Genomic DNA, 12764 nt, shown 5'->3' with positions numbered 1-12764 from the left:
CACCTTACAATGGCATGGCGTACACTGCTGGTTCTCATAACCAGGACAACTGTTTCAAAGAATGCCACTTCTTCTACACAAAAACAACTCACTTCAACGCCCTTACTTTGGCAAGTACTTGCAAGGATACCAGTGACTTTAGAATTCCAATTCATCCCCTGATGAGAAGCATAGTGCTGACAGACTCCAAGCCTTTGAAGGCTGGGCCGTTCAGGTGGTAATGTTCAGAGTAATGCCATTGGCCAGGGGCACAGGGGTGCAAATTCCCTTCGTTCAATTCCCATATTAGAGCTGCTGCTCATTGTCTGGTGTTCAGCCGTCGCAGGTCCATCACCTTAATGTCATGAAAAGAAAGGCATGTGAATGAGAAGATGAAATGTCCGCTTTGAAGGATTATTCCCTTCTGCTGAGTTTTTTGAAGGACTTGTGTTCCAATGGCAACTGTGTTGTTTGCGTTTGGTGAAGGTGGAGGCAGAAATGTGTCTGAGAAAATGATGTTTGCTGCAAGGTGGTAAAATGGCTGTTGCTGTATAAGAGCTGTGAGTCTGAGGGTTGTTTGTGGAACAGGAAAGGAGAATTATGGCACTGCCTGTTAAATCAAGCTCGAGCAATTGATGGTTGTGCTTTCTCATTGCACAAGGGACAACGGTGTGCTCCAGTTCAGTTAGTGTACACAATTTGCAGCACACATTGGCAATCCTGAACAACTGTTGTCAGGATGGCAGAGTGGTCTAAGGCGCCAGACTCAAGGAGTGTGATTCCTTGCCTTGCAATGGCTTGGTGAATTCTGGTCCCTTTCTAGGGGCGTGGGTTCAAATCCCACTCCTGACATTCCTTTTTCAACCGCACAAATGCTCTCGCCAGCCTACATTTCCTGACAGGCTCTGATGAAATTTACGCCTGCCACGTTTTACCACTTCTACGCAATTTCAGCCTCCATACAAACACAAGGTACGCCTCCACAAACATGTCTATGACACACAAAATTTACTCGTAATATGCCTTACGCATCAAATCACACTTTTCCCACAAACATGACCCAAACTGCAAACACACCAATGTGAGGAAACTACATTTATTCCTTGCTGCTAGCTGCATTCCACATTGCATTCTAAGACTGCACCTTTCAATGGCATGGCGTACACTGCTGGTTCTCATAACCAGCCCAACTGTTTCAAAGAATGCCACTTCTTCTAGACAAAAACAACTCACTTCAACTCCTTTATTTTGGCAAATACTTGCAAGGATACCAGTGACTTTAACATTCCAATTCATCCCCTGATGGGAAGCACAGTACTGATAGACTAGATGCCTTTGAAAGCTGGGCCGTTCAGGTGGTAATATTCAGAGTAATGCCATTGGACAGGGGCACAGGGGTGCAAATTGCCTTCGTTCAATTCCCATATTAGAGCTGCTGCTCATTGTCTGGTGTTCAGCCGTCGCAGGTCCATCACCTTAATGTCATGAAAAGAAAGGCATGTGGATGAGAAGATGAAATGTCCGCTTTGAAGGATTATTCCCATCTGCTGTGTTTTTTCAAGGACTTGTGTTCCAATGGCAACTGTGTTGTTTGCGTTTGGTGAAGGTGGAGGCAGAAATGTGTCTGAGAAAATGATGTTTGCTGCAAGGTGGTAAAATGGCTGTTGTTGCATAACAGCTGTGAGTCTTAGGGTTGTTTGTGGAGCAGGAAAGGAGAATTATGGCACTGCCTGTTAAATCAAGCACGAGCAATTGATGGTTGTGCTTTGTCATTGCACAAGAGACAACGGTGTGCTCCAGTTCAGTTAGTGTACAGAATTTGTAGCACACATTGACAATTCACAGCCACTGTTGTCAGGATGGCCGAGTGGTCTAAGGCACCGGACTCAAGGAGTGTGATTCCTTGCCTTGCAATGGCTTGGTGAATTCTGGTCCCTTTCTAGGGGTGTGGGTTCAAATCCCACTCCTGACATTCCTTTTTCATCTGCACAAATTCTCTCACCAGCCTACATTTCCTGACAGGCTCTGCTGAAATTTACGCCTGCCACATTTTACCACATCAACGCTATTTACGCCTCAATACAAACACAAGGTACGCCTCCACAACCATGTCCATCACACACAAAACTGCACACGTAATATACCTCATGCATCAAATCACACTTCTCCCACATTTATGACCCAAACTCCAACCACACCACTTTGAGGTAACTACATTTATTACTTGCTGCTTGCTGCATTCCACATTGCATTCTAGGACTGCACCTTACAATGGCATGGCGTACACTGCTGGTTCTCATAACCAGGACAACTGTTTCAAAGAATGCCACTTCTTCTACACAAAAACAACTCACTTCAACGCCCTTACTTTGGCAAGTACTTGCAAGGATACCAGTGACTTTAGAATTCCAATTCATCCCCTGATGAGAAGCATAGTGCTGACAGACTCCAAGCCTTTGAAGGCTGGGCCGTTCAGGTGGTAATGTTCAGAGTAATGCCATTGGCCAGGGGCACAGGGGTGCAAATTCCCTTCGTTCAATTCCCATATTAGAGCTGCTGCTCATTGTCTGGTGTTCAGCCGTCGCAGGTCCATCACCTTAATGTCATGAAAAGAAAGGCATGTGAATGAGAAGATGAAATGTCCGCTTTGAAGGATTATTCCCTTCTGCTGAGTTTTTTGAAGGACTTGTGTTCCAATGGCAACTGTGTTGTTTGCGTTTGGTGAAGGTGGAGGCAGAAATGTGTCTGAGAAAATGATGTTTGCTGCAAGGTGGTAAAATGGCTGTTGCTGTATAAGAGCTGTGAGTCTGAGGGTTGTTTGTGGAACAGGAAAGGAGAATTATGGCACTGCCTGTTAAATCAAGCTCGAGCAATTGATGGTTGTGCTTTCTCATTGCACAAGGGACAACGGTGTGCTCCAGTTCAGTTAGTGTACACAATTTGCAGCACACATTGGCAATCCTGAACAACTGTTGTCAGGATGGCCGAGTGGTCTAAGGCGCCAGACTCAAGGAGTGTGATTCCTTGCCTTGCAATGGCTTGGTGAATTCTGGTCCCTTTCTAGGGGCGTGGGTTCAAATCCCACTCCTGACATTCCTTTTTCAACCGCACAAATGCTCTCGCCAGCCTACATTTCCTGACAGGCTCTGATGAAATTTACGCCTGCCACGTTTTACCACTTCTACGCAATTTCAGCCTCCATACAAACACAAGGTACGCCTCCACAAACATGTCTATGACACACAAAATTTACTCGTAATATGCCTTACGCATCAAATCACACTTTTCCCACAAACATGACCCAAACTGCAAACACACCAATGTGAGGAAACTACATTTATTCCTTGCTGCTAGCTGCATTCCACATTGCATTCTAAGACTGCACCTTTCAATGGCATGGCGTACACTGCTGGTTCTCATAACCAGCCCAACTGTTTCAAAGAATGCCACTTCTTCTAGACAAAAACAACTCACTTCAACTCCTTTATTTTGGCAAATACTTGCAAGGATACCAGTGACTTTAACATTCCAATTCATCCCCTGATGGGAAGCACAGTACTGATAGACTAGATGCCTTTGAAAGCTGGGCCGTTCAGGTGGTAATATTCAGAGTAATGCCATTGGACAGGGGCACAGGGGTGCAAATTGCCTTCGTTCAATTCCCATATTAGAGCTGCTGCTCATTGTCTGGTGTTCAGCCGTCGCAGGTCCATCACCTTAATGTCATGAAAAGAAAGGCATGTGGATGAGAAGATGAAATGTCCGCTTTGAAGGATTATTCCCATCTGCTGTGTTTTTTCAAGGACTTGTGTTCCAATGGCAACTGTGTTGTTTGCGTTTGGTGAAGGTGGAGGCAGAAATGTGTCTGAGAAAATGATGTTTGCTGCAAGGTGGTAAAATGGCTGTTGTTGCATGACAGCTGTGAGTCTTAGGGTTGTTTGTGGAGCAGGAAAGGAGAATTATGGCACTGCCTGTTAAATCAAGCACGAGCAATTGATGGTTGTGCTTTGTCATTGCACAAGAGACAACGGTGTCCTCCAGTTCAGTTAGTGCACAGAATTTGCAGCACACATTGGCAATCCTGAGCAACTGTTGTCAGGATGGCCAAGTGGTCTAAGGCCCCTGACTCAAGGAATGTGATTCCTTGCCTTGCAATGGCTTGGTGAATTCTGGTCCCTTTCTAGGGGTGTGGGTTCAAATCCCACTCCTGACATTCCTTTTTCATCCGCACAAATTCTCTCACCAGCCTACATTTCCTGACAGGCTCTGCTGAAATTTACGCCTGCCACATTTTACCACATCAACGCTATTTACGCCTCAATACAAACACAAGGTACGCCTCCACAACCATGTCCATCACACACAAAACTGCACACGTAATATACCTCATGCATCAAATCACACTTCTCCCACATTTATGACCCAAACTCCAACCACACCACTTTGAGGTAACTACATTTATTACTTGCTGCTTGCTGCATTCCACATTGCATTCTAGGACTGCACCTTACAATGGCATGGCGTACACTGCTGGTTCTCATAACCAGGACAACTGTTTCAAAGAATGCCACTTCTTCTACACAAAAACAACTCACTTCAACGCCCTTACTTTGGCAAGTACTTGCAAGGATACCAGTGACTTTAGAATTCCAATTCATCCCCTGATGAGAAGCATAGTGCTGACAGACTCCAAGCCTTTGAAGGCTGGGCCGTTCAGGTGGTAATGTTCAGAGTAATGCCATTGGCCAGGGGCACAGGGGTGCAAATTCCCTTCGTTCAATTCCCATATTAGAGCTGCTGCTCATTGTCTGGTGTTCAGCCGTCGCAGGTCCATCACCTTAATGTCATGAAAAGAAAGGCATGTGAATGAGAAGATGAAATGTCCGCTTTGAAGGATTATTCCCTTCTGCTGAGTTTTTTGAAGGACTTGTGTTCCAATGGCAACTGTGTTGTTTGCGTTTGGTGAAGGTGGAGGCAGAAATGTGTCTGAGAAAATGATGTTTGCTGCAAGGTGGTAAAATGGCTGTTGCTGTATAAGAGCTGTGAGTCTGAGGGTTGTTTGTGGAACAGGAAAGGAGAATTATGGCACTGCCTGTTAAATCAAGCTCGAGCAATTGATGGTTGTGCTTTCTCATTGCACAAGGGACAACGGTGTGCTCCAGTTCAGTTAGTGTACACAATTTGCAGCACACATTGGCAATCCTGAACAACTGTTGTCAGGATGGCCGAGTGGTCTAAGGCGCCAGACTCAAGGAGTGTGATTCCTTGCCTTGCAATGGCTTGGTGAATTCTGGTCCCTTTCTAGGGGCGTGGGTTCAAATCCCACTCCTGACATTCCTTTTTCAACCGCACAAATGCTCTCGCCAGCCTACATTTCCTGACAGGCTCTGATGAAATTTACGCCTGCCACGTTTTACCACTTCTACGCAATTTCAGCCTCAATACAAACACAAGGTACGCCTCCACAAACATGTCTATGACACACAAAATTTACTCGTAATATGCCTTACGCATCAAATCACACTTTTCCCACAAACATGACCCAAACTGCAAACACACCAATGTGAGGAAACTACATTTATTCCTTGCTGCTAGCTGCATTCCACATTGCATTCTAAGACTGCACCTTTCAATGGCATGGCGTACACTGCTGGTTCTCATAACCAGCCCAACTGTTTCAAAGAATGCCACTTCTTCTAGACAAAAACAACTCACTTCAACTCCTTTATTTTGGCAAATACTTGCAAGGATACCAGTGACTTTAACATTCCAATTCATCCCCTGATGGGAAGCACAGTACTGATAGACTAGATGCCTTTGAAAGCTGGGCCGTTCAGGTGGTAATATTCAGAGTAATGCCATTGGACAGGGGCACAGGGGTGCAAATTGCCTTCGTTCAATTCCCATATTAGAGCTGCTGCTCATTGTCTGGTGTTCAGCCGTCGCAGGTCCATCACCTTAATGTCATGAAAAGAAAGGCATGTGGATGAGAAGATGAAATGTCCGCTTTGAAGGATTATTCCCATCTGCTGTGTTTTTTCAAGGACTTGTGTTCCAATGGCAACTGTGTTGTTTGCGTTTGGTGAAGGTGGAGGCAGAAATGTGTCTGAGAAAATGATGTTTGCTGCAAGGTGGTAAAATGGCTGTTGTTGCATAACAGCTGTGAGTCTTAGGGTTGTTTGTGGAGCAGGAAAGGAGAATTATGGCACTGCCTGTTAAATCAAGCACGAGCAATTGATGGTTGTGCTTTGTCATTGCACAAGAGACAACGGTGTCCTCCAGTTCAGTTAGTGTACAGAATTTATAGCACACATTGGCAGCCTTGAGCAACTGTTGTCAGGATGGCCGAGAGGTCTAAGGCACAAGACTCAAGGAGTGTGATTCCTTGCCTTGCAATGGCTTGAGGAATTCTGGTCCCTTTCTAGTGGGGTGGGTTCAAATCCCACTCCTTACATTCCTTTTTCATCCGCACAAATTCTTTCGCCAGCCTACATTTCCTGACAGGCTCTGCTGAAATTTACGCCTGCCACATTTTACAACATCAACGCTATTTACGCCTCAATACAATCACAACGTACGCCTCCACAACCATGTCCATCACACACAAAACTGCACACGTAATATACCTCATGCATCAAATCACACTTCTCCCACATTTATGACCCAAACTCCAAACACACCACTTTGAGGTAACTACATTTATTACTTGCTGCTTGCTGCATTCCACATTGCATTCTAGGACTGCACCTTACAATGGCATGGCGTGCACTGCTGGTTCTCATAACCAGGACAACTGTTTCAAAGAATGCCACTTCATCTACACAAAAACAACTCACTTCAACTCCCTTACTTTGGCAAGTACTTGCAAGGATACCAGTGACTTTAGAATTCCAATTCATCCCCTGATGAGAAGCATAGTGCTGACAGACTCCAAGCCTTTGAAGGCTGGGCCGTTCAGGTGGTAATTTTCAGAGTAATGCCATTGGCCAGGGGCACAGGGGTGCAAATTCCCTTCGTTCAATTCCCAAATTAGAGCTGCTGCTCATTGTCTGGTGTTCAGCCGTCGCATGTCCATCACCTTAATGTCATGAAAAGAAAGGCATGTGGATGAGAAGTTGATATGTCCGCTTTGAAGGATTATTCCCATCTGCTGTGTTTTTTCAAGGACTTGTGTTCCAATGGCAACTGTGTTGTTTGCGTTTGGTGAAGGTGGAGGCAGAAATGTGTCTGAGAAAATGATGTTTGCTGCAAGGTGGTAAAATGGCTGTTGGTGCATAACAGCTGTGAGTCTGAGGGTTGTTTGTGGAGTAGGAAAGGAGCATTATGGCACTGCACGTTAATTCAAGCACGAGCAATTGATGGTTGTGCTTTGTCATTGCACAAGAGACAACGGTGTCCTCCAGTTCAGTTAGTGCACTGAATTTGCAGCACACATTGGCAATCCTGAGCAACTGTTGTCAGGATGGCCGAGTGGTCTAAGGCGCCAGACTCAAGGAGTGTGATTCCTTGCCTTGCAATGGCTTGGTGAATTCTGGTCCCTTTCTAGGGGCGTGGGTTCAAATCCCACTCCTGACATTCCTTTTTCAACCGCACAAATGCTCTCGCCAGCCTACATTTCCTGACAGGCTCTGATGAAATTTACGCCTGCCACGTTTTACCACTTCTACGCAATTTCAGCCTCAATACAAACACAAGGTACGCCTCCACAAACATGTCTATGACACACAAAATTTACTCGTAATATGCCTTACGCATCAAATCACACTTTTCCCACAAACATGACCCAAACTGCAAACACACCACTCTGAGGAAACTACATTTATTCCTTGCTGCTTGCTGCATTCCACATTGCATTCTAAGACTGCACCTTTCAATGGCATGGCATACACTGCTGGTTCTCATAACCAGGGCAACTGTTTCAAAGAATGCCACTTCTTCTACACAAAATCAACTCACTTCAACTCCCTTATTTTGGCAAATACTTACAAGGATACCAGTGACTTTAACATTCCAATTCATCAACTGATGGGAAGCACAGTACTGACAGACTAGATGCCTTTGATGGCTGGGCCATTCAGGTGGTAATATTCAGAGTAATGCCATTGAACAGGGGGACAGGGGCTGCAAATTCTCTACATTCAATTCCAATATTAGAGCTGCTGCTCATTGTCTGGTGTTCAGCCGTCGCAGGTCCATCACCTTAATGTCATGAAAAGAAAGGCATGTGGATGAGAGGGTGAAATGTCCGCTTTGAAGAATTATTCCCTTCTGACGTGTTTTTTGAAGGACTTGTGTTCCAATGGCAATATGTTGTTTGCATTTGGTGAAGGTGGAGGCAGAAATGTGTCTGAGAAAATGATGTTTGCTGCATGGTGGTAAAATGGCTGTTGGTGTATAAGAGCTGTGGGTCTTAGGGTTGTTTGTGGAGCAGGAAAGGAGAATTATGGCACTGCCTGTTAAATCAAGCACGAGCAATTGATGGTTGTGCTTTGTCATTGCACAAGAGACAACGGTGTGCTCCACTTCAGTTAGTGTACAGAATTTGCAGCACACATCGACAATCCACAGCCACTGTTGTCAGGATGGCCGAGTGGTGTAAGGTGCCGGACTCAAGGAGTGTGATTCCTTGCCTTGCAATGGCTTGGTGAATTCTGATCCCTTTCTAGGGGTGTGGGTTCAAATCCCACTCCCGACATTCCTTTTTCATCCGCACAAATTCTCTCACCAGCCTACATTTCCTGACAGGCTCTGCTGAAATTTACGCCTGCCACATTTTACCACATCAACGCTATTTACGCCTCAATACAAACACAAGGTACGCCTCCACAACCATGTCCATCACACACAAAACTGCACACGAAATATACCTCATGCATCAAATCACACTTCTCCCACATTTATGCCCCAAACTCCAACCACTCCACTTTGAGGTAACTACATTTATTCCTTGCTGCTTGCGGCATTCCACATTTCATTCTAGGACTGCACCTTTCAATGGCATGGCGTACACTGCTGGTTCACATAACCAGGACAACTGTTTCAAAGAATGCCACTTCTACTACACAAAAACAACTCACTACAACTCCTTTATTTTGGCATATACTTGCAAGGATACCAGTGACATTAACATTCCAATTCATCCCCTGATGGGAAGCACAGTACTGATAGACTAGATGCCTTTGAAAGCTGGGCCGTTCAGGTGGTAATATTCAGAGTAATGCCATTGGCCAGGGGCACAGGGGTGCAAATTCCCTTCGTTCAATTCCCATATTAGAGCTGCTGCTCATTGTCTGGTGTTCAGCCGCCGCAGGTCCATCACCTTAATGTCATGAAAAGAAAGGCATGTGAATGAGAAGATGAAATGTCCGCTTTGAAGGATTATTCCCTTCTGCTGAGTTTTTTGAAGGACTTGTGTTCCAATGGCAACTGTGTTGTTTGCGTTTGGTGAAGGTGGAGGCAGAAATGTGTCTGAGAAAATGATGTTTGCTGCAAGGTGGTAAAATGGCTGTTGGTGCATAACAGCTGTGAGTCTTAGGGTTGATTTGGAGCAGGAAAGGAGAATTATGGCACTGCCTGTTAAATCAAGCACGAGCAATTGATGGTTGTGCTTTGTCATTGCACAAGAAACAACGGTGTGCTCCACTTCAGTAAGTGTACAGAATTTGCAGCACACATTGACAATCCACAGCCACTGTTGTCAGGATGGCCGAGTGGTCGAAGGCGCCCGACTCAAGGAGTGTGATTCCTTGCCTTGCAATGGCTTAGTGAATTCTGGTCCCTTTCTAGTGGGGTGCGTTCAAATCCCACTCCTTACATTCCTTTTTCATCCGCACAAATTCTTTCGCCAGCCTACATTTCCTGACAGGCTCTGCTGAAATTTACGCCTGCCACATTTTACAACATCAACGCTATTTACGCCTCAATACAATCACAATGTACGCCTCCACAACCATGTCCATCACACACAAAACTGCACACGTAATATACCTCATGCATCAAATCACACTTCTCCCACATTTATGACCCAAACTCCAAACACACCACTTTGAGGTAACTACATTTATTACTTGCTGCTTGCTGCATTCCACATTGCATTCTAGGACTGCACCTTACAATGGCATGGCGTGCACTGCTGGTTCTCATAACCAGGACAACTGTTTCAAAGAATGCCACTTCATCTACACAAAAACAACTCACTTCAACTCCCTTACTTTGGCAAGTACTTGCAAGGATACCAGTGACTTTAGAATTCCAATTCATCCCCTGATGAGATGCATAGTGCTGACAGACTCCAAGCCTTTGAAGGCTGGGCCGTTCAGGTGGTAATTTTCAGAGTAATGCCATTGGCCAGGGGCACAGGGGTGCAAATTCCCTTCGTTCAATTCCCAAATTAGAGCTGCTGCTCATTGTCTGGTGTTCAGCCGTCGCATGTCCATCACCTTAATGTCATGAAAAGAAAGGCATGTGGATGAGAAGTTGATATGTCCGCTTTGAAGGATTATTCCCATCTGCTGTGTTTTTTCAAGGACTTGTGTTCCAATGGCAACTGTGTTGTTTGCGTTTGGTGAAGGTGGAGGCAGAAATGTGTCTGAGAAAATGATGTTTGCTGCAAGGTGGTAAAATGGCTGTTGGTGCATAACAGCTGTGAGTCTGAGGGTTGTTTGTGGAGTAGGAAAGGAGCATTATGGCACTGCACGTTAATTCAAGCACGAGCAATTGATGGTTGTGCTTTGTCATTGCACAAGAGACAACGGTGTCCTCCAGTTCAGTTAGTGCACTGAATTTGCAGCACACATTGGCAATCCTGAGCAACTGTTGTCAGGATGGCCGAGTGGTCTAAGGCGCCAGACTCAAGGAGTGTGATTCCTTGCCTTGCAATGGCTTGGTGAATTCTGGTCCCTTTCTAGGGGCGTGGGTTCAAATCCCACTCCTGACATTCCTTTTTCAACCGCACAAATGCTCTCGCCAGCCTACATTTCCTGACAGGCTCTGATGAAATTTACGCCTGCCACGTTTTACCACTTCTACGCAATTTCAGCCTCAATACAAACACAAGGTACGCCTCCACAAACATGTCTATGACACACAAAATTTACTCGTAATATGCCTTACGCATCAAATCACACTTTTCCCACAAACATGACCCAAACTGCAAACACACCACTCTGAGGAAACTACATTTATTCCTTGCTGCTTGCTGCATTCCACATTGCATTCTAAGACTGCACCTTTCAATGGCATGGCATACACTGCTGGTTCTCATAACCAGGGCAACTGTTTCAAAGAATGCCACTTCTTCTACACAAAATCAACTCACTTCAACTCCCTTATTTTGGCAAATACTTACAAGGATACCAGTGACTTTAACATTCCAATTCATCAACTGATGGGAAGCACAGTACTGACAGACTAGATGCCTTTGATGGCTGGGCCATTCAGGTGGTAATATTCAGAGTAATGCCATTGAACAGGGGGACAGGGGCTGCAAATTCTCTACATTCAATTCCAATATTAGAGCTGCTGCTCATTGTCTGGTGTTCAGCCATCGCAGGTCCATCACCTTAATGTCATGAAAAGAAAGGCATGTGGATGAGAGGGTGAAATGTCCGCTTTGAAGAATTATTCCCTTCTGACGTGTTTTTTGAAGGACTTGTGTTCCAATGGCAATATGTTGTTTGCATTTGGTGAAGGTGGAGGCAGAAATGTGTCTGAGAAAATGATGTTTGCTGCATGGTGGTAAAATGGCTGTTGGTGTATAAGAGCTGTGGGTCTTAGGGTTGTTTGTGGAGCAGGAAAGGAGAATTATGGCACTGCCTGTTAAATCAAGCACGAGCAATTGATGGTTGTGCTTTGTCATTGCACAAGAGACAACGGTGTGCTCCACTTCAGTTAGTGTACAGAATTTGCAGCACACATCGACAATCCACAGCCACTGTTGTCAGGATGGCCGAGTGGTGTAAGGTGCCGGACTCAAGGAGTGTGATTCCTTGCCTTGCAATGGCTTGGTGAATTCTGATCCCTTTCTAGGGGTGTGGGTTCAAATCCCACTCCCGACATTCCTTTTTCATCCGCACAAATTCTCTCACCAGCCTACATTTCCTGACAGGCTCTGCTGAAATTTACGCCTGCCACATTTTACCACATCAACGCTATTTACGCCTCAATACAAACACAAGGTACGCCTCCACAACCATGTCCATCACACACAAAACTGCACACGAAATATACCTCATGCATCAAATCACACTTCTCCCACATTTATGCCCCAAACTCCAACCACTCCACTTTGAGGTAACTACATTTATTCCTTGCTGCTTGCGGCATTCCACATTTCATTCTAGGCCTGCACCTTTCAATGGCATGGCGTACACTGCTGGTTCACATAACCAGGACAACTGTTTCAAAGAATGACACTTCTACTACACAAAAACAACTCACTACAACTCCTTTATTTTGGCATATACTTGCAAGGATACCAGTGACATTAACATTCCAATTCATCCCCTGATGGGAAGCACAGTACTGATAGACAAGATGCCTTTGAAAGCTGGGCCGTTCAGGTGGTAATATTCAGAGTAATGCCATTGGCCAGGGGCACAGGGGTGCAAATTCCCTTCGTTCAATTCCCATATTAGAGCTGCTGCTCATTGTCTGGTGTTCAGCCGTCGCAGGTCCATCACCTTAATGTCATGAAAAGAAAGGCATGTGAATGAGAAGATGAAATGTCCGCTTTGAAGGATTATTCCCTTCTGCTGAGTTTTTTGAAGGACTTGTGTTCCAATGGC

General features: G+C 45.2%; 9 non-coding genes across 9 annotated transcripts; all 9 read left to right on the top strand.

Annotated features, from left to right (window-relative positions):
• Positions 1–712: 712 nt before the first annotated feature.
• On the top strand, positions 713–831 carry trnal-caa (transfer RNA leucine (anticodon CAA)). Its single transcript has 2 exons — positions 713–750; positions 786–831. It is a non-coding gene; the product is annotated as a tRNA-Leu (tRNA).
• Positions 832–1832: 1001 nt separating this feature from the next.
• Positions 1833–1951, top strand: trnal-caa (transfer RNA leucine (anticodon CAA)). The gene is made up of 2 exons: positions 1833–1870; positions 1906–1951. It is a non-coding gene; the product is annotated as a tRNA-Leu (tRNA).
• A 1002-nt stretch (positions 1952–2953) lies between these two features.
• trnal-caa (transfer RNA leucine (anticodon CAA)) lies at positions 2954–3072 on the top strand. Its single transcript has 2 exons — positions 2954–2991; positions 3027–3072. It is a non-coding gene; the product is annotated as a tRNA-Leu (tRNA).
• Positions 3073–4073: 1001 nt separating this feature from the next.
• Positions 4074–4192, top strand: trnal-caa (transfer RNA leucine (anticodon CAA)). Its single transcript has 2 exons — positions 4074–4111; positions 4147–4192. It is a non-coding gene; the product is annotated as a tRNA-Leu (tRNA).
• A 1002-nt stretch (positions 4193–5194) lies between these two features.
• Positions 5195–5313, top strand: trnal-caa (transfer RNA leucine (anticodon CAA)). Its single transcript has 2 exons — positions 5195–5232; positions 5268–5313. It is a non-coding gene; the product is annotated as a tRNA-Leu (tRNA).
• Positions 5314–7435: 2122 nt separating this feature from the next.
• On the top strand, positions 7436–7554 carry trnal-caa (transfer RNA leucine (anticodon CAA)). Its single transcript has 2 exons — positions 7436–7473; positions 7509–7554. It is a non-coding gene; the product is annotated as a tRNA-Leu (tRNA).
• Positions 7555–8555: 1001 nt separating this feature from the next.
• trnal-caa (transfer RNA leucine (anticodon CAA)) lies at positions 8556–8674 on the top strand. Its single transcript has 2 exons — positions 8556–8593; positions 8628–8674. It is a non-coding gene; the product is annotated as a tRNA-Leu (tRNA).
• Positions 8675–10796: 2122 nt separating this feature from the next.
• On the top strand, positions 10797–10915 carry trnal-caa (transfer RNA leucine (anticodon CAA)). The gene is made up of 2 exons: positions 10797–10834; positions 10870–10915. It is a non-coding gene; the product is annotated as a tRNA-Leu (tRNA).
• Positions 10916–11916: 1001 nt separating this feature from the next.
• Positions 11917–12035, top strand: trnal-caa (transfer RNA leucine (anticodon CAA)). The gene is made up of 2 exons: positions 11917–11954; positions 11989–12035. It is a non-coding gene; the product is annotated as a tRNA-Leu (tRNA).
• Positions 12036–12764: the final 729 nt, after the last annotated feature.

The sequence above is a fragment of the Cetorhinus maximus genome, chromosome 12, assembly GCF_964194155.1.
Source record: "Cetorhinus maximus chromosome 12, sCetMax3.hap1.1, whole genome shotgun sequence".
NCBI lineage: Eukaryota > Metazoa > Chordata > Chondrichthyes > Lamniformes > Cetorhinidae > Cetorhinus > Cetorhinus maximus.
Note: the sequence above shows the minus strand (reverse complement) of the source record. Positions and strands in the feature narration are given on the sequence as shown.